Raw genomic sequence first — 24,017 nt, 5'->3', positions numbered from 1 at the left:
CCTCCTTTTCTGACTGCATCAGACAGCAATATAGCATTAATCTATATACAGTGTTACATACAATTTATTCTTTAACAGTAATTTATGATGTGTTTCGTGTATCTCAAAGTTTCACATCCATTACTTATTCACATAATTTCAGACCATCTGCAGATAGTTGTACACATTAACTGATTGTAAGTGTGTGCACGCACATAGTCAGATCCATACTGATCCACAACTGTATCTTTGATATGTGAGCATTCACTGACTTACCCACAATGTACTGTAATGATGCTCACAGGAGCATCCCCTGAGCAGTAATGAGCAGGGTGGGTGACATACACCTGTGTTTCTTTATTCAATATTTGCATGACAGTGTATGTGCATGTCCTTGAAATTCTTTGCCTGCTTACCTATGCATGTTAATGTCACATGATTGCACATCACTATGTATATGTGTTTTATACATGGCCAGTTCTGTGGACATCAGCAATCATTCTTCCCATGTAACATACATTTTCTAATTCATTAACTGTAGTTTGGCTTGTCTTCTACAGTACCCTATGTGCTTTACACATGCATTTACAGTGTGTCAACTTTCCTTGTCCAGTTTTCCCCTGGTGTGGGCCCAGGTTGTCCACCTCCCTTCCATATACATATTTCCTTGCTATATTTTGCAGATATATTTGCCTTTGTTGCAATTATTGACCATTGCCATGTATTAGTTTTGACAGAGTGAATATGTGCTAAATGTAGTGACAATTTTACAATGCTGAACAAATGCACACGTCACTGGCTACTGCTTCCAATACATCCTTGTTCTCATTATACTTTTCTGTTGGCCAGTGTACTTGTTGACAGTGTACCAGCTGACATCCATGTGCACAACCTGCTATATTTATTAAGCTCTAGTGTTATATTTTTTGTAAATATTTTACACATCAGTGGTGTGTGCATGCATATTGATTTTGATGTCATGTGCATTCCATTCAGGCCACCAACAGTCATGCATGCACATCTACATCATTGTGTTGCCTTTTGACTGGCATATGTATGTAACATATACTCTTTCCATTACACATTTGTTTGGGTTGTGGGGTTGTGCATAACTACTTGTGTATGTGGCAGCCATTTTGCTGATTTTCTGCAGTACTTCCATTTGGCATTGACTTGGTTGTTTGTCTTTCACATACATGCTCACAGATTTGGTTCTGCTCTCTGATGGACATATCTAGCATTGTTAGACATACATTTGCTCATTTGTGATGTTTCTTGGCTTACATCTGCACCTTATGCTGCTGACAGACTACTTGGATATATGCTTATTTATCGAATATGTACTGTAATCCTGACCTATTACCCTCTAACACACATCTACAATTGGTCATACACATCCAGGTATGACTGCAACGCGGTTTGCAACATATAGTAATGTGATAGTGCATCAGTAGATATGTTTTTCTTCATTTCACCATGGCTGGTATAATCCACACCCATTGCCGGTGTTGTGCAGTGTGCTGTCTGTATAACCTATCTGAATATATAAAGTGATTGCATTTATGCTTACAAGGTCAGTAGATGCAAAAACCTAATGATGATTTGGCCATCTTCATTCCCATTCTTTAGACCTCTTAATTAGAACACCTGGTTAAGGGATGACTGCCTATGGGTAATATTTTATCTTACACCTTTAGAAATGCTTATCATTCTCACAATTATATTCCTGTTACCATCTGCATAATTATGTTTTCCTTTGCATTTCATACCAATCAAAAATTTACAAGAACAAATTCTAGCCTATATAATAAAACTTTAAAGATCAAGTACAGTTTTTAAACAATTTGTTTTTGTTATAATTATGCCCTCATCTTGTAAAGTGGGCTTTCTTTTTCTGAAATATGCAGTTTTTACTTTTGTTACATCAGTTGAACTATATTTATCAAGTTTAATTTTAACTTTTAGGGAGAAAACTATGGCTGTGGGAATCACCCTAATGTCAAATCTGCAGTATAATGAGTTTGTAATACTGCAAGTAATTAGTGCTGAAAAAAAAAAACATTTTGAATAATTTGTGGAAAAAGAAAGAGTAAAAAAAAGTTGTACTTTATCTTCAAAAAAAACATCTTCAGCCATTTTAGAAGCCAAGTATGCCTAAAGCTGGTAAAATTCTTAGAACATCTCTGACTATATAGTAAAACTATTCCATCACATCCAATCAGGAAATTCACTTGATATATCTGTTAATTTTAGCCTCTGTTTCCTTCAATGCATTTTATTCCCATTGGCTTTTACTTCAGAAAAGTAGATCCCAAACAGGAGAGTGTGTGCACAGTTCTGATACTGTTTTTATTCTTTTCGGGATTGCAAAGGAGCTGAAGCCTGTCCTCACAAGTAATAGTCATAATGCACTACAGTAATCCTGGGTGAGGTGTTAATCTACACACACACACACACACACACACACACACACACACACACACACACACACACACACACACACACACATACACGCACTTGCACATACACACATACACGCATTCACATTTGAGTTGAAAGTCTGAGAATTGCAAAGCAAGTTGGAAATCAAGTGAAAGGTGCCACTAATGATTGTGAAAATTAATATTACTGGTAACTTTGTTAAGAGTCATTTTGTGGTCATTCATCATTTCAAATACAGCTTGAGGTGCTAAGGGGTTTCTACTGCTAGGATAAAGGTATGGACTAGTTCATCCATACAAATGTCATTTATTTATCTTTTTAGCTTCTGTTCCTGAGTAATAAGACATCTTTAACACAAAGCACAGATATTCTTAAAACAGTATCAATGCATGCATTTTGGGGTATCTGTTATTATGCACTTTCATATTCACATCCTTTTTCTTGTAAAGGTTGATTTAGTTCATAATATGAAGGTCTTTTTCCTCTACACTGATGGAGCTTGTGTTGCCATAAATAAAGTTGGGGCTTCCATCTTTAAAGCTTGTACTTCAATGACAGGATCTTGTAGTTCTGTTTGTCTCTTACCTCTATAATAGCAGAAAAATCTTCAAATGTAAAATTGATAATCAGCTTAATTATGCAGTAGAGCAAAAAAAGTGAGGGTCCAGGATATGAGGAGAGCAGACTTTGACCAGATGGAACAATGTTTCAGTGTAAAAAAGTATACATATTTATATATATATATATATATATATATATATATATATATATATATATATATATATATATGTAAAGGTTGATTTAGTTCATAATATGAAGGTCTTTTTCCTCTACACTGATGGAGCTTGTGTTGCCATAAATAAAGTTGGGGCTTCCATCTTTAAAGCTTGTACTTCAATGACAGGATCTTGTAGTTCTGTTTGTCTCTTACCTCTATAATAGCAGAAAAATCTTCAAATGTAAAATTGATAATCAGCTTAATTATGCAGTAGAGCAAAAAAAGTGAGGGTCCAGGATATGAGGAGAGCAGACTTTGACCAGATGGAACAATGTTTCAGTGTAAAAAAGTATACATATATATATATATATATATATATATATATATATATATATATATATATATATGTGTGTGTGTGTAGGTGCACTGCCTCAACTAAACAGATGATTGACAGGTGTACAAGATCACACATTCTCAGTGTGGAAGAATAAGACATTTTCCTGATGCTGGTAGAGCACTATAGATCAAATGTGAGGTGTGTGTGTGTGTGTGTGTGTGTGTGTGTGTGTGTGTGTGTGTGTGTGTGTGTGTGTGTGTGTGTGTGTGTGTATGTAAATGCCCCCTATTTAATACACCTGGTGGATACAGGTATTTAGGCTCAAACCCTGTACCAAAAGAACCCAAAGTCACTAGAGGCTGAGAGCTGTGGTGAGAAATGAATTCACTAAATGATAGCCATTAAGATCAGTCTTCTTATTTTTCAGGAAGCTGCTGATTTGACCTAGTAGTATGTTGCTCTGACTGTAGTGCATAGGGTCCTGGGTTTAAGACTTGCTAGTGAAATGCATGGTGGTAACACAGCATTTTATTCTAGCAATTTTACAAAATTATGCAAGCAATGTTTAAAATGTGTCCCTGGTAAGTCCCTAGCCACCACCACTTGTGAGCTTTGTCCAGGTTTTTGTGCTAAGAGTTGAGAGCTATGGTGAGAAGTGAGAACTGAATTTGTATTCCCCCATTATTGGCTTTGTCCAGTTTTTTTGTGCTAAGATGTTGAGAGCTATGGTGAGAAGTGAGAAAACAATTCACTAAATTATAGCCATTAAGTTCAGTCTTCCTATTTTTCAGGAAGCTGCTGATTTGGCATGGTGGTATGTTGCTCTGACTGTAATGCAGAGTCCTAGGTTCAAGACTTGCCAGTGAAATGTATGGTGGTAACACAACAGTTTATTCTAGCAACTTTACAAAATTATACAAGCAATCCCCAGGATTCATGAAGCTTGCACCAGGCGCAGGCATAGCGTAGGCGGTATAATGCCAAATATGTCCACCGAGCGATTCAGGTACAATCCAATTCCACGTGCACTGCCAGCATACGCCAGATCTGCGCAGCCCTCGGCTCAGGTATGCTAATCACCCCATGTGCAGTACTGCACCATGCAAATGAAGGTACGTAGCAATTCATGAAGTGGTGCAGGCTTAGCGTAAGCCCACAGAAATGTAAACCAAAAAAAAACGGTTTACATTTTTCCAAACAGAACATCGGAGCTGTGAAAGCAGACCAGACTCATGAATTACAAAGTTAACATATGCCAATGGCTAAATATACAGCCAATGACATAAGAAAAGATGTACAACACCTAAAAAATAACATTTAATGTCATGTCCACAGTAACGCAAAGTACAACCTCAGGGCATGTGTGCGCAAACGGGAATGCAAGGAAAATATATGCAAATGTCATAAAATCGCAAAGTAATACAAATCATGATTTCACTATAATACTCAATGGTATGCATGGTACACAACATCTAAGCTGCAAGGGTTGCTAAGGGTCTGTGACATTGTTTGGTGCGGTAACTATGAATTAGTAGTCAATGCTATGCAAATGAGGCAAGTAATAGTGAATCGCAAACATCCCGCCGGACTAAGGATGTACCATACGGTGCAGCGCTACAACACCGAGGAGTGGTTTGGAGGTATACATGACATCAGCAGTGGGGTGTGCCACCGTAGCTTTAAGCACATTGAAGCAATGCACATCCAGCCTGCCCATTGCTAAGCAAAGCCACAGGATAGGGGTGAGGATGTAGGTATAGCATCGTTTAGCTGAGAGCACATATGGTGCCCGAAAGCGCATGTGTACGTGGATGAAAACATGCCTGAAACCCGGTAAGCGGACGCACGCGCCGCGCGCCATAGCTCAAACAGGAAGGTTAGAGGAAAAAAATAAGGAAATGCCGCAGTTGGGTAATTGGAGTACAACTGAGCAATTAACACCTATTAACTCACAGTGGGCAATCGACAGCAGCTAACAAGTCTGCTCGCAGCAACCTGCAGAACAGGATAGGGGAGGTGTTGGATTGCAAAGAAAAGAGAACTGCCATAGCAGAGCAAAGCAAACCTGCAGTAGATCGGCCATAGAACACATTTCGTAAGATAAGCCAGGTATTGGAAAGTACAAATGAAAGCAGGCTGCTGGATGCATGCCAGAAAATGGGAGGGGAAATGTTAAGAAATGTTAAGGGAAGGGCAAGAGGTAATCCACGGCAGACAAATGTAATTCAACACCAAAGGCACCACAATAGCAGTACCTGTGATAAAACACATAAGATACCCTGTAGCTCCGATTGTACATACACACCCTATGACATCATCAGTGTTCACAGCACAATAGTATAAAGTGTGAAGGTACCTCACACACACCTGTGTATTCCCAAACACTGCACCATCAGTGTAAACAGACGGGGAACTATTACAATGTACATGTTGGGAGCTGCCATAGCTGTGATTCATCACCATGTGTTAGAGACTGAAGGTGTTGTGGAGGATGATGCTGGCAACCACCACAGGCCCTGGAGGAGGAGAAGAGTGTTCAGACCAAGGGTAACCTACCAGGGGCTACACGATCTGGAGATAGTAGAGCGTTACAGGGTGGACATGGACATCTTACAGCAAATAATTGAGCTGTGCCGGCCACGCCTGAGATCCAGAAACAACAGAGGGGAACCCATCCCAGTGAACACGAAGGTATGTGTAAGCTTGGGAATACTAGCCACAGGTACCTTTCAAAGGCCAACTGGAGATATAATGGGGATCTCACAGGCATCAGCATCCAGAGTACTACACCAGTTCCTGGATGCCGTGTTACCACATGCCAATGAGCATATATACTTCCCCCGAACTCAGGAGGAGTTGGCCAGCAATATGCGTCTCTTCCACCATGTGGCACACTACCCAGAGGTACTGGGTGCAATAGACTGCACGCACATACATATCAAGTCACAACCCGGTAAGCATGGTAGGCACTACATAAACCACAAGGGATTCCACTCCATCAACTGCTAGGCCATGTGCAATACCCAGGGCATTATTATGGATGTGTGTGCTGGCAGCCCTGGAAGCTACCATCACTCCCACATCTGGCATGCCTCACAGCTGTATCAGGTATTTGTCAGGGGGGACATCCCACATGGCCACCTTGTGGGGGATGTTGGCTATGCACTGGCGCCGTGGATGATGACTCCCATCAGAAATGCACAGACACCCATGCAAGATTGTCATAATGAGACACACGCACAAACCAGAATCATCATAGAGTGTGTGTTTGGGATGCTGAAATCATGGTTCTGTTGCTTGGACATATCTGGTGGAGCCTTGCAGTACTCTCCAGGCACGTGTGCCCACATCTTCATAGTATGTGCCATGCTACATAATATGATCCTGCGGAAACAGCTGCAGCAGGGACATAATGGTGAAGGCCCTCACAGCCCACCGCAATTGCCAAGGCCATCACAGGCAGAGAGGGACTCAGACCACAAAAACCCTGTGCCAGCCCCAGTAGGCAGATGGAGGCGTGCCCAATATGCCCACGCCTTGGCAAAGAGGGAACGTATAGCACATACACTGACAGTGTAGGCCCCTACGGACTGACACACCTCTCCACCTGCACACACAGTAAACTGGATGGCACACACACATGACCACCTGTAAATTGTAATGTATAGGTGGCCTACTGTGTGAATCCTACATAGGCAGCCCTCAACCATTGCACACACAACAGCTATTGGAGCAAGGAATGTCAACACCTGAACAGTACACGCACCTAACAGCATATGTTGATACTGTATGTATAGGTTCCTAGGTACATCGGTAGGTACATGCCCGATTGTCAGAGGCCATTCATCAACCGAGGCAAACAGTGTCTGCTGTCACCACCACATCGATTAACCAACTATCCCTCAGTGGAGCAGAGCCAGTTGCGGGATCCATGTGTGTAATCACTGTTCCCCACACACTCTGCATGGATTCCCTGGTGTGTTAATGAGGGGCTCCATATAATGTAATCATGGATGTAGTGGCAAAGCATGGGGAGTACCCATGACATGTATCTGTCACCCCAGCATGCTCCACCTATGGTTGTGTGAAGGTGTAGCACAATATAGTGTGTGGCTCACTGTGACATACATTCCCAATGCTGGAGCACATCCATTAAACATCACTTGGACATACATTAATAGGCCTCATCCATATGTAAACTAACTGAGTTACACATTTGATTTCAGTATGGAGTAACAGCCATAGAACAGTCCACATACAAAACACCATAACACGTGTACAAATCCCAGATGCCCAAGTGGTAAATGCACTGACTGTCGTGCATGTTCCCGGTTCCATGTCCTGCAAGGGATGTTACGTAATCCCGAAGGCACGAATAATGGATGTTGGATGCAGGTCATCAGATCAGGTTTAGCACATGTTAACGGGATTCTGCATTGGCAAGTGCTGGTAAGCGTCATTTAAACATGACGATACGGATATGCACGAAACAGGGCTAAGCTTGTCTGAATATCGTGCAGATCACGGTCAACGATGTCCAGTACAGGTGAAACTAGCCTTATTCACCCCTCTACTAATAGTGCCTGCTCTGAAGGGTAAAACGACCACTGCCAGGAGTAGAACACGCAATCATGTACACAATCAACCTAACACTAAGCTACCCAAGATGTACCAACGGCAGGTGCGGAGTCCAGGAAACAGTATACACCGACATGTACACAACGAAAGGTGTGTTCTCCCTCTCACTCTCTCTCTCTCTCTCTCTCTATATATATATATATATATATATATATATATATATATATAATAGAGATAGAAAGGGTGATAGAGAGAGAGATATATGTTGATATATATGTATTCACCTATATCTGCAAATATATAGATAGGATAATGACATGTACACAACCATGGAGGTACAAATAAATAGGATACTGCCAACTATCGAATGTGTCACATACCGACACACATAATCACGAGGCTTAAAGACCAAAAGACCACAGTACCGGAACACTAGAACTGCGAGTAATATTATCACGATGTTAAGGGACATTTAGTTATCACTGCCGGTGCTGCGGTCCAGGTAGGTACTGTGTTCAACTGTGTTTGTGATTGCTGTAGTCTGTGTATGTGTGTGTTGAGGGTGCCGTGTGCGTTTCCATGGGACTGTAATGTGTGTGTGTGTGTGTGTGTGTGTGTGTGTGTGTGTGTGTTTGCATCATGTGTCTGTTAGTGCTAACTCAGAGGTAGATCATTACGGTAGGTGTGGTCATAGCTGACCTTAGGCATACAGTTACCACCTGTCCCACTTTAAAAGGGACAGCCCCTCCCTGGGCAGTTGTGTCCTGACAAAAAATATTAAAAAGGCAAATATCCGAGATTGTAGGACATAATTATGTCCCATATATTATGTAATAGTCGCATTAAATAGTTATGCCTGTATCTAAAATACGTAAATGTTACATGAAACATGATAAGTAGCTAAAGTGCTACAAGAATAAGTATGTATTCAGGATAAAAGTATGTTCTATCCTGTGTACTGACCATGGGTATGTGTCGGCCTGTAAACACCGATGTGTGTCCTGCAAATGTCCCACTATGGCCATTTGAAAAGGTGGCAACCCATGCCAAAGAGGTTCAGTCACCAACACAACTGCAATGAGTGCAAATATCTGTGACAGAAATACACGAGACAGCTGTCATTTAGTGACATTCCATTACATATCAATGTCTTTCTGGAGGTACTGAAGTATCAACCTTACCTGCATGCTATATAGAAACCAATTAACAATGGCTCAATGTATAAGCCCATAACAACCATAGTTTCAGTCTACTAAATGATAGGTCTTCAATTAGGGAAGGAGCCCACACACATATATGGAATATGTAGAAATGCAGTCCCCACAAACCTGTATATGCTATGTACACCCACCTACATCTTCCCCACACCCAAAACAATTGCAATACAGACTGTAATAACATCACAAACACCCACTCACTCAATTACATCTGCAGAAGCGTTAACATACCTTGTGAGAGACACATTTGTAATGGCGCCATGTGAAATCGTAGCTGTTGTATAATGGAACAGACGGTGATGTTACAGGTTTTGTTTGCAATAGTCCCTTATCAGATGGTTGAGATGACAGGTACACTCACATGTAAAACCACATACTCTATCCATCACACAATCCACGGGGGACATGAATTCAAAATATCCGTGTCTCTCCAAATAGCAGTTGCAATTCCTCACAACAAAACACATACAGGCCGTTTCCCCGAAGGTAGGGCAAAAGGGCAACGCCCAAGTGGAGAATTCAATTATACCCCAGTGTTGCCGCGTAATTGGCGAATGGAGTAGCTGCACAGCTGATGTGCATGTAATAATTTACTCAGGAACACCAATTGTCAGCAGGATACCACATGTTACAGGTATCGACGTATATAACGATGCCTTGCCATACATTCAAACCGTATGCTCATACCATAGAACCATTTAAACAGTAAAGGTGTAAGATAGATATTTACGAAGACTCAGAATGCTAACAAGGTATGTAGAACACTCAGTATGTTAGTGTATGTAGAGCCTGTTTTGTATTAATTAATGTGTACGCAATGCATAAAGTGGGAAAAGGTATTATGTAGTGATGTCTTGTTGAGCATAGTAACGCTTGTAGAAATTGTGTGTCCTGCTGTGGGCCACAAGGTAAACATCTCATACACCACAAGGGATTCTACATGAGGTCTTTAAACACAACAATTCCACACCACCCGCCGTCAGTGGTAGGGTTTGTCCAACAAGTACGTGCCATAACAGGGGATAGTATATGTTGATATACTGTCACAGTACGCATGTGTATGTGCATATAACGAGAATAACATGGCTAAGGTGGTCCTGCTGTGCAAGTATGCTTAGCATTATGGGATAATGTTTAACATATGTGTAATGTATAGTATTGTAGGTAGATATGTCAGATATTTTACACAGCATAAGTGTTATATCATGCAAACAAAAGGTATTGTCTATTGGCATGTACAATACACAATAACAGGATACATATGGCTTGTAGTCACAGGACACTGTAACAGCATGATAGCTACTTGAAATGGAAGAGCTACTCAATTATCCATGCACAAAGGACATGTAATAGCTTCACAGGTTCATAGTGAGGTACTATGCTGTCTGGCCAAGTCCATGTGTAAGCCCAATGACAGTGTTTCCACCGGTGGCACCTCCCTAGGGTAGTGTCCTGTCTGTGAACAGCAGAGCCATGTGTTACCTGCACCTTTGTACATTACAGCCACTGCAGTGATCCCTAGCGTACATGTGTGTCTCCCATCCACCCATCGAGGTATCTCATGAAGAGTGCTAGTGAGTGTCCCTGCTTGATGTACATAGGAATCATGTTCCAAAGCATGGTAAGTGTCTGGTTCAGGAATGTATCCCTCAAGCACGTCCCACTCATCGTTGCATTTGTGCACATATCCATGAGCATGTTGCTCTCAGTGGCTTTTGCTTATGTTGCTTATGTGTAGTATATCCATAAATATTGTTGTGGACATGGGCCCTGTATGTTCAGCAGAGGTCACTCCTGAGTATGCAGTATGCAAATGTGTACAGTCGTGGTGTCCGTAGTTGTGCCACATACGTCATCCTTCGGAGGTCAATAATCCTCATGGTGTGTTAATGTTGTGGTATGTAAAGCCATTGCTGTTCTGTAAGGTACACCCCAAAAGGGGTGTTGTACCCTTGAACGTGTGTCATATGTCAGGAGTATAGAGGTACAATGGGTGCCTTTGTTCCAGCTACAAACCCATTACAGATAAGGGTGGCCATGTAGACGGATATCCACGCCACATTGGCAATATGGTTATCAAAGGAGTGGGTGCTATATACGTGTGTAGTAAGATTCCATATAATGTCACATGTATGTAGGGGACTACCACTTATGTGATAGTCAGTGGGTGATTGGTGTAATCCAAAGGGGATGTCTATGCACCTTGTGTCATGCAGCTTGAGGCCATGTTATCGACATCAGGTATCCGTCACAGTGACACCCTTATGGAGGGTGACTGTATCAGCTGGTGGATCAATCATGGCTCCTTGTTTGCAGTCATCTGGAAACCTAGTCAGGGAAAGTCCTTCTGTGCTAGCCTGTACCTCAGGGAAGCATATACTGAACATGAGGGGCCCTATGACTGAGGACTGTGGTATGCCAAGTGTAACAGAATTACAGTAGGTACCACAGTATGCTACCCTCATTGTGTGGGTCCTGTCTGTGAGCCACTTTTTATAACATCCCGAGATGTAGGTGTCGATGTGCAGGTGGATGTGTATGTTGTCAATACCAGAATGGAGAACGGTGCTGAAAGCCAATGAGAGGACAATGTAGGCTGTGTGGACCCCCTTACCATCATCAACTACCCTGGTAACTGTATCAAAGGAGTCCACCAGGTGTAGGAGCCATGGTCTGGCCCTAACAAATCCAACCTGGGTGGCATCAAAGGTCTGGAGCCCACCAATGTCACTGTGAATGACTTCCATGATGATGTGCCCCATAGCCTTGCAGAACAGTCCAGTCAGGCATATAGGGCAATAGTCCCTCTGGTTCATTGTGGTGCCACCTGTGTGGAGTGTGATAACTGTTGCTGTGCACCAGTCAGGGGCCACAATGTCTGATACAAGGCTATTACTGAATCTGGTGGCCAAGTGGGGAGCCATGTCGTTCTGAGGTTTGCGTAAATCACAGCCTGGGATGTTGGATGGTCACATGGAGTCTGTGTTCCAGGCCTTAGAGATTGCTGGTTGGAACTGCGTAGTTGTGACTACAGGGACTCTGCATTGTTCCTGTATGGAGTTTGGCCCTATATGGAGTGAGAGGGTGTAAAGTTAGCATTGAACCTATCTGCCAGGATGTTGCCAATATCAGTCAGTTCTGTAATGTTCCTGCCTAACCGTCGTATGTCAGAGCAGATGTGGGTATTGCCATCGAGTACTGACATACCTCCATAATGCTTTGTGGTAGTCCTGGGAATGTGTCGCAATAATGTTTGCGCAGCTAGCTTTGGAGGATGTGATAAGGGATCCCGGATTCCTACTGAGGCTGACCAGTGAGCTACCCCACCCATGGGATTGTACTCCACTTTGCAACAGCCTCCACCTTCTGTTGTACATTATGTCCATGGAACTGGACCTCCAGAGTGGCGTCCGTTATCTGGTGGGTACCATCATGGCTCTGTTTGGGATACCATGATCCATGTAGTCGTGTAAGTGCTAATGAAGTGCACTGGTGTATGTTTCAGTGTTTGTAAGTGCATTGTCCATCTGCACGGGTGTCATGACATTTGCTACCGCTGTGATAAGACGTCTGAAGTAGGCATTGTAGAAATCTTGTACTGTGTATTCCGTGAAGGGTACTGTGCCGGGATGTGGATAACAAGGGTGATTAGCATATGTTCGGAAACTACCAACGAGGGGATAATCCCAGGTGTGGAACACCAGTCACATGTTGGTAATGTCCATGTCTAGGATATTGTTGGTCTTGGTGGTGGTGTGTATGGGTTGATCCAGCTGAGTGGAGGTTATGAATGCCAGAAAGCGTTGGCCTAATATGTCGGTACATGAGTAGGTATCCCAGTTAAGTGTGGGGTAGTGTCAGTCTCATATCAGTAGTACCTGTCTGAACCCTACTGTCCAGTACACCAAGAAATGAGGGCCAGTAACTGTGGGGTATGTTGTTGAATCCGTAGCAAGTTACAATGTGTATAGCAGCTCTGGCCACAGTTAGTTGCACGTGGATCACCTCTGATGCATTGTGCTAAGTAACCAGCCTGGAGGTGTGTACATCCTTGTGAAATATGGACACACCTCTGCCGTGGGTGTTCCGGTCCTGGTTACATGACTGAAAGGTGTAGTCTACGTATAACCTGTCAGTGCAGGTGTGCTCTCCAGAGCCTAGAGGCAGGTCCCAGTCACTGCAGAGATATCAAAGTGGTCCATTATAAGTAGTGCCTCACCTGAGTGTGATAGAGATGAAGATGTCAAGCATTGAGTAACATTACCCCGGGTTTTGCTTGCCTGTTCCTGTTCTGGTGGTGAATGTTATTGGAAACTGTCCAAGACAAGCAGTATAGGAGCAGCAAAAGCCTTACATGTTATCTGTACTCCCAGGGCTGACAGGTGCAGGTCATCTGTGCCAAAGCTTCGTGTTTTGTTGACCATGTCATTCAAAGCAGACAGATACTGGATGCCTGTGGAATGTCAGCAGAAGCATAGGCAACTGTTGAAGTGAAACATTCAGTCATTGTACAGTGGTATCAGTCTGGATGAATGCAGAATGCTTCTCAGGGCTTGGGCAATACCTTCTGGGCTACAAGACCGGAGAGCTATTGCATGTCCCTGTACATGTAGTCCAGGAAGTTACATCTCAGGGCAGTCACACTAACATGGAGAATGACAGTCATATCATGCCTGGTGAGGTGTGGCATGGGTGCATAGGTTATGTTCCGGATCCTGTTACCCGACAGCCAGATGTAAGCAACTATCGCCTTGTGTAGCCTGCTGAGTGGGTCATCAGTGTGACCGCCTACAGAGTCACCTATGACCGGTGTGTTGGGTATGTTATGACACCCTATTGGCTGTAGTTGATGGGCACACATGAGTCTGTGAGCTATAAGTAATTGGTGTTGTGTTTGGTGATGGGGGCTGTCTCTGTTGCCTACACAGAGAGTATGGAGAGGTTCTGCAAATGTTGTAGTCATACTATGTGTGGCCTGTGGTGGTGGAGATCTAGTGAGACTATGTGATGAGTGGGGTGTGTTGAAAATGTTAAACGACCCCACATGAATGTCAGGTTCAGTCTGGTTTGGTGAGAGCATTACTCCCAGCATGGCTACATATGTGCATCTCCCACAGGCTGTAGTGTCTTATGTTGGGAGGTGGGCATTGACTGTGTACATGAGACAATTGTTCTATTGCCTCATGTTTGCCATATTCATCATATAGACAGGCAATAACACTGGTAAGTGACATTTGGACATGCCTGTATATTCAATCATGCCTCACAAGATATGTAAGTTACATGTGTACAACAGCCATTGTACTGTAAGCAAGCTGGAAATGTAAGGACAGACAGCGTACTTGTAAGAAATGAGTTGGAACAGGTGCTATAGTAATTAGTAGCTCATGAAGTGCTTACATGTTCTGAACAAGTGCTGAGCATGAATATGCAATACAGATAGGGTGTTGGATAATATAAACCCACTGCAACCCACAAGTGGAGACACCAGTCATAATTGGAGGCACTGCACTATTACCCTGCTGAGTATGGTCTGCAAGTCTATGAACCTTTATCAATGCAGATGTTAGCAGTACAGATGTAGATGACAGTACGGATGATTTCACACTGCATAGCATACTTGTGAATGGTCAAAGGACATCATCACCCATACTGTGTTCCAGCTACACTGAGTATACTAGATGTACCTTCATATGTCACAGGAGTGTTCTACCAGTGGCCTGTTGACAGAAGCAACACTACAAAAGGTGTCTGAGTGACATGTGCATATCACACCAGTGGCAGCTACAGTAAAACAGGGTTAATTGTCTCTTATATACATATATAATTCAACAACAACATTGCTCTTCTTAGTAACTCTATTTCAACATGCTCACAAAACCCTCTTTCATCTCCCTTTTACTACTACTACTTCTTAATTTATCCTATCTTCACTACCTCTCCCAACCCGTTATTTCCTTCCATTCACAATCCTTCCATGTAACCAACCATCTTAACTCCCCTCTCTCACACTCACACTCTCCTATTTCTCCCCATTTATACCCTATAAAAAAACTCCTTCTTTTCCAATACAAACTTATCACCTCTCAAACACAATCCACCCCCATAACTACTAGCAAATCCCTCAGAATCACAATAGAACCCGATCTTGTTACTAAACTGTCTAGTTACTTTAATGACTCTTTCCTTCATCTGATTACCACTTTAATATCAGGTGACATCCATCTAAGGCCCCCCCCCACCGCAACCACTATAGACAAGTCCATATTACTTACTTCTTTAAACTCCCAAAGTATAGTATACAAAGTCCCAAACCTCCATGCCTGGCTCATACACAATAAACCTGACATCCTATCCATTTCTGAAACCTGGTTAAAACCCCATATAAAAGACTCTGAAATAATTCCTCCAAACTATTCCATCATAAGAAAAGACAGGCCTCACAAAAAAGGTGGAGGAGTAGCTCTCCTATACTCATCCTCCTTGCTAGTTACTCCCTATAACAAACCTATTCCACACTTTAACAACGCCAAACTACTCCTTACTCTACTACAAATCAACAAACACAAACACATATGTCTAGCTTCCCTCTATATCCCCCCAGGGGATAATATTTCTACACTCGAAGATATCCTTTCCTGGCTCTCCATTAACATTAGTAATGAAACCATAATCTTAGGAGACATGAATATTAACTGGGCCTCCATTCAGTCTCCGACAAACTCTCTTAACATCAACCTCTACAATTTTTCACAGCTAATCAACTCTGTAACTCGCCCCTCAAAAAAACTCTCTAGCGGGAGTATTCTGGACTGGATCCTATTCTCTCATCCTCACTATTTCTCCAACAGTGGCACTCTTCCCAATCCCCTTAGTGACCACATACCCATCTTCACTCACAGACTTCCCTCAATCCTACATCGCACCCATAATTCTATTACTATCCGTAACCAAAAAAACTTTAACCCAACAACCTTCTCAAACTCTTTAAAAGCAATGAACTGGAATTGTCTAAAAACATTATCACTAGATAATGCAGTTTCCCACTTCAACTCAACATTCTTAAAACTATTAGACTCCCATGCTCCCTTAAGGACAAAGAGAATAAAAACTAAATCCGCCCCTTGGCTTACCAAAAATACACTAGCAACCATGAGGCATAGAGATAAAGTCTGGGCACACTACCAGAAAAACAAGACCCCCCCTGCTCCATAATGAATATAAAACACTTCGAAATAAAGTAAAAAAGCTCATCATCTCAGATCGACAAAACTACTTCTCTATACTCCAAAACAATAATAAAACCAACCCTCAGAAATTCTGGAAAGGTATCTCTACTCTCCTTAACCCCAGCAAACCAGATACCCCCACCCCTGACCCTAATGCTCCTGAATTTTACTTAGCTACACAATTTAACTCTTTTTTTATTGAATCCATTTCCAAATTGACCTCTTCATTCTCTAACACCACTACACTCCCCAATACCCCCACCCTCCCCTATCAACACTTTATCCTACACTGCTATTACTCCCTCATTCCCATCTACCAATTCTCTATCCTCTACCTTCTCTTCTACTCTAACTTTATCATCATCTTCATCACCCCCTAATTCCCCCTCTTCCGCCTCCCCTCTATTCTCATTAAAACCTATACCCACTTCTACTATAAAGAAACTCCTTCTGAAATTGAAGCCATGTACCAACGCTCCTGATAACATCCCTTCTTACTTTCTTAGTATAGCTGCTGAAGCAATTGCCTACCCCATTAGCATTTTAATCAACCGCTCCATCCAAGAATGTATAGTACCCCAACTCTGGAAACAGGCCTTTATCATACCTTTACATAAAGGTGGCAACAATAATAATGTTACTAATTTCCGTCCCATAGCTATCCTGTCTCCCATTTCTAAACTCCTAGAAAAGTGTGTCCAACTTCAACTCCTACCACATCTCTTAGATAATCACCTTATAACTCCCACACAACATGGATTCAGACCAAATCATAGCACTATGACAGCCCTCCTCTCCTTCCTTGAAACTGTAAATAAAGCCCGTGATTCTGGCCTAGTTGTTTCTACCCTACTACTTGACTTCTCTAAGGCCTTTGACACTATCTCACACAGCCTGCTTTTAACTAAACTCTCAGAACTTAACCTATCTCACTCCTCTTTGAATTGGTTCTCCAGCTACTTATCCAATAGAAATCAAGTAGTAAAATGGAAAAAGGCCACCTCCTCATTTCTTAGTACCCCTACCAGAGTTCCCCAAGGCTCCATACTGGGTCCCCTTCTCTTCAATATATTTATAAATGATTTCCACAAATCTATCCCATTCTCAAACATCATCCAATATGCAGATGATTCAACTATTATCTGTTCTGCCACATCTATCCCCACACTCCTAAAACTAACACAAGATGCCTTCTCTACCACAGAGCAATGGATGATAAGTAATCATCTTGCACTCAATGCTTCCAAAACCAAATTAATGATATTCACCCCCTCTAAAGTCACTCCTTTTGATATAAACACATTTTCAATTACTAGTCAAAATAACTCACCTCTAGAACTGGTGTCAGATACCAAGTTACTTGGGGTCCAAATTGACAACCAGCAAAAATTCAACTCCCACCTACAACTAAATATAAAAAAAAAACATCAAAAACTAGGTATGCTTTACCGACAAAATCACTACCTTACACCTGCCACTAAAATCACTCTCTCTACTTCCTTCCTTATCCTCTCCCTTCTCTATGGAGCCCCACTCCTAACTAATCTTCAATCCTCTTTAAAAAAGCAACTTTCCTCTTGCTATAACAAAATTGCCAAATTCGCTACCAGCCATAAGTCCTCCACCCACCACTGCTCCTCTCTCCAAAAACTAAACTTGCTAGAACTACCCAATCATCTCACTTACACTCAACTAACTCTTGCCCATAAGCTCATTCTCAACCCCTCCCTTTCATCTGACTTTAAAATGCACCTACCTGATAGAGTATTAAGGTCAAATAATCAAAATCTATTAGAAGTGTACAAACCTACTCATCCCCCAGGCAAAAACCTTCTATCCTATGGCCTAGCTCGCCTCTGGAACTCCCTACCACCGTCCATTCGCACCACCTCTAACCATTTTACTTTCAAAAGATCTCTTTACTCATATCTAGCATCACGGTGGGAATGCTCTTGCTCCCACCCTACATAACTAACTCTGGCTATTTTCATTCTCCTTCTCTTTATTCCAGCAAACTTCTTTATTATTTTCCCCTAGCACACACATTACTATTCCTATGGTATTTGCAAAGAATGTACTAGACTGGGCCTTTAAGTCTATGCTTCCTAATATGCAATGGCGTTCAGTATTACTTTGTACAATTCCTTCTGTTAGTCTGTATCATCGGTATGTTTCATCACAAGTCTGTATTATTTCTAATGTTTGCTGTATTATTTTGAAATTATTTGCTTTAATCTTTTACATCTGTATAATTATCATTAATAACCTGCTGTACCTAGATTGTTGATAAATATAACCTAGATAGATTGATTCTGTATCTACATTTTTGGAGCTTTTCTCCCCAGGACTCCATTGAAAACAAGTTCATTTTGGCCCAATGGACTATCCTGGTAAACCAACTGCAATAAATAAAATAAATAAATAAATAATGTTTAGTACTCCCCACTCATTGTAGGCCATACCACACAGACAAATGGGAGGCATCTGCGTATGTAAGGATGTGAATGGCCATGACCTAGGAGCAATAGCTGTCTCAGTGTTGTGGACAACATACAGAATGGGCTTTGTGGGTGAGGTGTGTGACATATGTGCACAATTTAACAGCTGATAATAGCATTGTCACCACTAGGTGAATAACCCTGTACCCATTAACTACCACCTAGGCAGCAGTCAACATTATGGACACTGTGTGTAAGGGATGGTGCTGTGCAGTTCACCTCCCTGAGCTGGTGACTTCTCCAGGCCTATTAAGTAGTCATACGAGGCACCCATGTCATGACAGGGTGGCATCCATGAGCATGGAGATCATTGGACAGGCATACTCAGCACTTGGGTGACCAATAATGGATCACATGTCACCTTTAAAGGGTAATGGCCATGCGTGGATGGGCGATACCAGCCTTCACAATCCTCACCTCCACTATGAAGCATGTTGACTACCTTGAATAAAGACATGTGCTACACTGTGATGTTGGACATGCTACACGTACATATCCTGATTTGAAAGACATACGTCATGGACAGCCACCGTCCTACTACAAGGATCACCACATGCTGGACAGATCCCTGTGCCATACATGTTACATACTCCTGCCATACCATGCAACCCTGTCCATCAAAGCTGCACATGTCATCTCTGTCATACATGGTGCGATGACTGCATGGTAGATGTATCATTAACTGTCTAGATCGGTAATGTGGCACTAATGCACCTGGCGGTGGCAAAATGGCTCTCGGATACAGCTAGAAAACCTTGCCTGTACATGCTATAGTTGATAACTATCCCTGCGAATAACATCCGGCTAGCCATTGTCCCATGTGTATCACATGTGCAACACAGGAGATACGTGGCAGGATGTTGAACTGCTGTACAGTGTCGTGTAGATGTATATGGCAAAACACAAGCATGTAAGGGTTTCCGTGCGCATGTGTGCATTGTCACTGCTCATGTCTATTAAGGCAGTGTATGTGTTGATACGTGATATATACACAGCATCAAGGTCAACAGCATTACTGTGGACACATCCAGGCATGTGCTGATAGGTAAGAACACTAGTACAGGCAAACAGACATGCCACATCAAGACAGCATTCACATGGAGTATGAGCAATGTAATGAGGTGACAGACATATATGGTGATGATATCCAATGCACAATGGGTGTTAGATGTGTGTAACACAAACATGTCAGTCATGTCAGTGTCATGACGATTTGCAAAGATAACTGTTCATATGTACTAGATTTAATACAAATGTATGTGCAGCTGTATCTCTGTACATCTCTGTGATACTGTGACCTGTCTCCATCATTATGTCTTCCAGATAATGCCTCATTCACGCCTGCCAGCGTATAGCCGCCTGGAGGATGATGCCCTCATCCCGTACCTCCATGATAACTATGAGGCGTTGTTCAGCCATGTGCCACAGCATGCCCAGCAGCATGACGACCTGTGGCAGGAACTACGCAGGAGGGTTAATGATGTGGGTGGCCATAACTGCACCTAACAGCAGGTGCACAGATACTGCACTGACCTGATACGACATGTGAAACAGCGTGCCAATGCAATTGCCAGGGAACAAGGTAGAACAGGTGGTAGGCCACCAACCCAGCACCCACTCACACCCACCGAGGAGCTACTGGCCAGCCTGGGGACACCCTCAGAACAGCATCCACAAACACTAGCTGCCATCATGGAGGCAGGTGTCTCCCAACCACTGAGCCTGGAGTCTCCTGGTAAGTCACTACTGCACATATGACTATTATATCCCATTTAGTTGCATGTGTCACTGTACAATATGTAATGTAACATCATATGCAAGGTATGTTTACGCACATGCCGCATACTATAGCATGCTACCCTCTGTATGCACACATGTGCATACTATATGCTATTGTGCAGGTGAATGAGTTAACATGCACAGTGCACCCTGTAGCTGTCATACAGTCATGGATAATGTTCAAACTGTTGTGTCACCCCTATACAGGTACCTATGGCATGCCGCACAGACATCAGTCCATTGCATGTGAGACAGTTATCAGTATCAGGCATGTTAATGCAAATATCTATTCAACATGTGGCCAGTTAACATATGTACACATAATGTATGGTCCAGTCATGATATACAAGTCACATCTGTCATCAATCACACTGGTTACCCATGTGCAATATATACAAACTAAATGAAACACCGACATGAATCCACAGTATCTGTCATTGCTAGATGTGTGGACAGCTGTGCATACAATGGTGGAGGTGTTGTTTAATGTAGGCATATGCACTATACATTGGAATAACACATGTGTGGTACACAAACAGTACCACACAGTGAGCTGGGATATGGGCAGCCCACAGGATTCACCATTGTGTAATATGCCACTGCAATGGGTGCACACATTGTGATGTGCCATCTGACATGGCCCAGACATATAGTGTTCCGGCTGCAATATTGTCTCACTATCCCATAATACATACCCCACATACCAAACATACACCCTTTGCCTGCATAACCCTGTGGACAGTGACGTATCTGACATCTATGGGTGTATGTCATATGGGACAACACAGACATGTGAGATAGACGGCCATCACAAACATTTGGCCAACACTTGTTCACACATGGCCATGGAGGATGGCCAGAGACATGTAGCCACACAGTAGATGTGATGTGTATACACCCTGTTGCACATTGTCCACACATGGTCCAACTATAGCCTTTGTTGAATGGTTATATAGTTGATGTAGAACACTGAACATCCTAAAAGCCTGTGCACAGCTTGTGGAGGTGTCACTTAATTCGACCATATAAGATGTGTTGAACATCATGACTGTGTCATAACTTAACAGTAGTCACCTGTACAGCTTCCACAGAAATAGACACCACATCAGGCCACAGATACCATACATTTCCTTTGCTGCTGTTGGACATCACTGTCAGCCATGCACCTCGTGTGTGTGGTACATAAATGTCATGTGGGGCATGGTGTATTGACAAGTCTGGCATGTGTGGACATGGTTGCCAGGCAGCTAAGACATTTTAGTAGTTGTTCAGGGGTGTCGTCCGTAGGTCTTCCAGTGACCTGTCACATGACACAGCATGGTTTAGTGTGTATACACCTCAGCGATGTGGGTCACAATCCACAGTAATTATGTAATGTGTATGCACGCAGTCATGGCTATGCACTGTGTGTGTATTACACACTGTATAGCAATATAGACACCTCATGATGCCATGCAATGGCACAGTGTCTGTACTACACACTGTATAACAATGTAGATGCCTCATACTACCCTTCAATGCTCATGCACATCTGCTAAAAGTGCTTTCTATCTGTAGGACATACAGACAACACTGCAATGTGATACCCATTACACTGCTGTACATGTGTCAGGACACCATTGTGTCAGACATGTATGCATGTCAATGCACACGTCAGCAGATTACATGTCATACTACATGGCAATGTCAAGGTCACATCAGCCATGTGTACTGTTAACCTGTGCTTGTCCACATGGTGTATCACAGGGATGCATGCTTACTACCATGATTGTGTGAACTGCATGGCTTCTGATATGACACCTGCTTGCTGTTGTGTGCAACCCAGGGAGGTATGCTAACTACCACTATTTATGTCTGAGCTGCATGCCATCTGCTGTATCACATGCATGCTGCATGCCGTTTGTCAAATCACATGCATGGTCTGTGTGTCTATGTGTCTATTGTAATGTAGAGTCTTACAGGTGATGTAGGTGCATTACCCTGCTGCGGTCCATCTGATGTTAGTGTCCCCACAGATACTAGCAGTGATGAACATATGCATGAGGTACAGGCAGGGTTGTCAGGGGCTGAATCTGTGCCAATGGTTGCCATCACAGCTATGTCCCCCCTCTTCCCCGCACACAGTTCTCATGCTAACACATACCCCATCACCAGTGGCCATAGAGAAAGAACAGTCAGCGTGTGTAAGCTTGGAACAGGAACGTGTGGTGGCTACAGAAGGTGTGCCTCCACACCATGGTGTCAGTGTAATGACTGCAGATGTGCCACACAGGCATGTGGCCAGTGCTGCTCGTAGGAGGACCTCTGGCAGACATGCACATGCAGGACAGAGTGCAGCAGCCGGTGTCACCAGACGCATGTTCTAGACTGTAATGGTGGCACAGGCACATGCTGAACAGCAGAACACAGAAGGGCAGAGGCTTCAGAGGGCTGATATCCATTCTTTAAACAACAACATCCAGGCATTGGCATTGACACCGACACTTCACTCCGGTGAACTTGTATCAGTATACTGCACGTTATACAGCGGACAGATGTCGCACGTTTTTCATGTCTGGGGTGCTGCTGATAAGTGTGATGTGATACAGTGTCATTCGACCTATTACTCGTATGCGCAGCCAGTTATTCCTGCTACTGTGTTTGTTTCTGTGCACATTCATATTATTAATGTTAATAGAATGAGTGTTTGTGTTACTGAGATTGTACGTCAGCATCTTGATGTCTGCATGTAGTTGTGTCTTTCTGCTTTTCCCGGTTTGGGGTTGTCACAGCAGAACTCCGTTCTGCTCATGGGTGGCGTATAGGTTTTACGTGCCGAGCTGCCAGCCCTGACGCACAACGTCCGAAAACGATACGCCCATTCATGCATGTCTCCACGCAGACGACACTATCTGGGAATCGCGCCTACATACTAGCTGACCTCCACGGGCCGCTCCATTGCAACCGGCGCAACATACCCTAGCACTCCTGTGTCCATAATCGCATATCCATAGTTTCTCCAGCACACCCGTGTTGAGTTTCCACGCATAACAGCCATTATACACCTGATATCGCAGCCATGACACACCTTTACACATTGCCCTCTCCAGAGCGTTGGGGCCCTACACACATTTTGTACCACCTTGTGTATTCACAGGGTCACCATCCATTCATATTTGCACATACGTGCCTTTCCTGGTGTTATGGATTATGAACGATTTGCACATTACAAGTGTAGGTGGTCGCAACATGTACTACATT

Source organism: Protopterus annectens, chromosome 3.part0 (assembly GCF_019279795.1).
Source record: "Protopterus annectens isolate FY-2018-M chromosome 3.part0, PAN1.0, whole genome shotgun sequence".
In the NCBI taxonomy this organism is placed as follows: Eukaryota; Metazoa; Chordata; order Ceratodontiformes; family Protopteridae; genus Protopterus; species Protopterus annectens.
The sequence above is the reverse complement of the archived record's forward strand: the minus strand, read 5'-3'. Positions refer to the sequence as shown.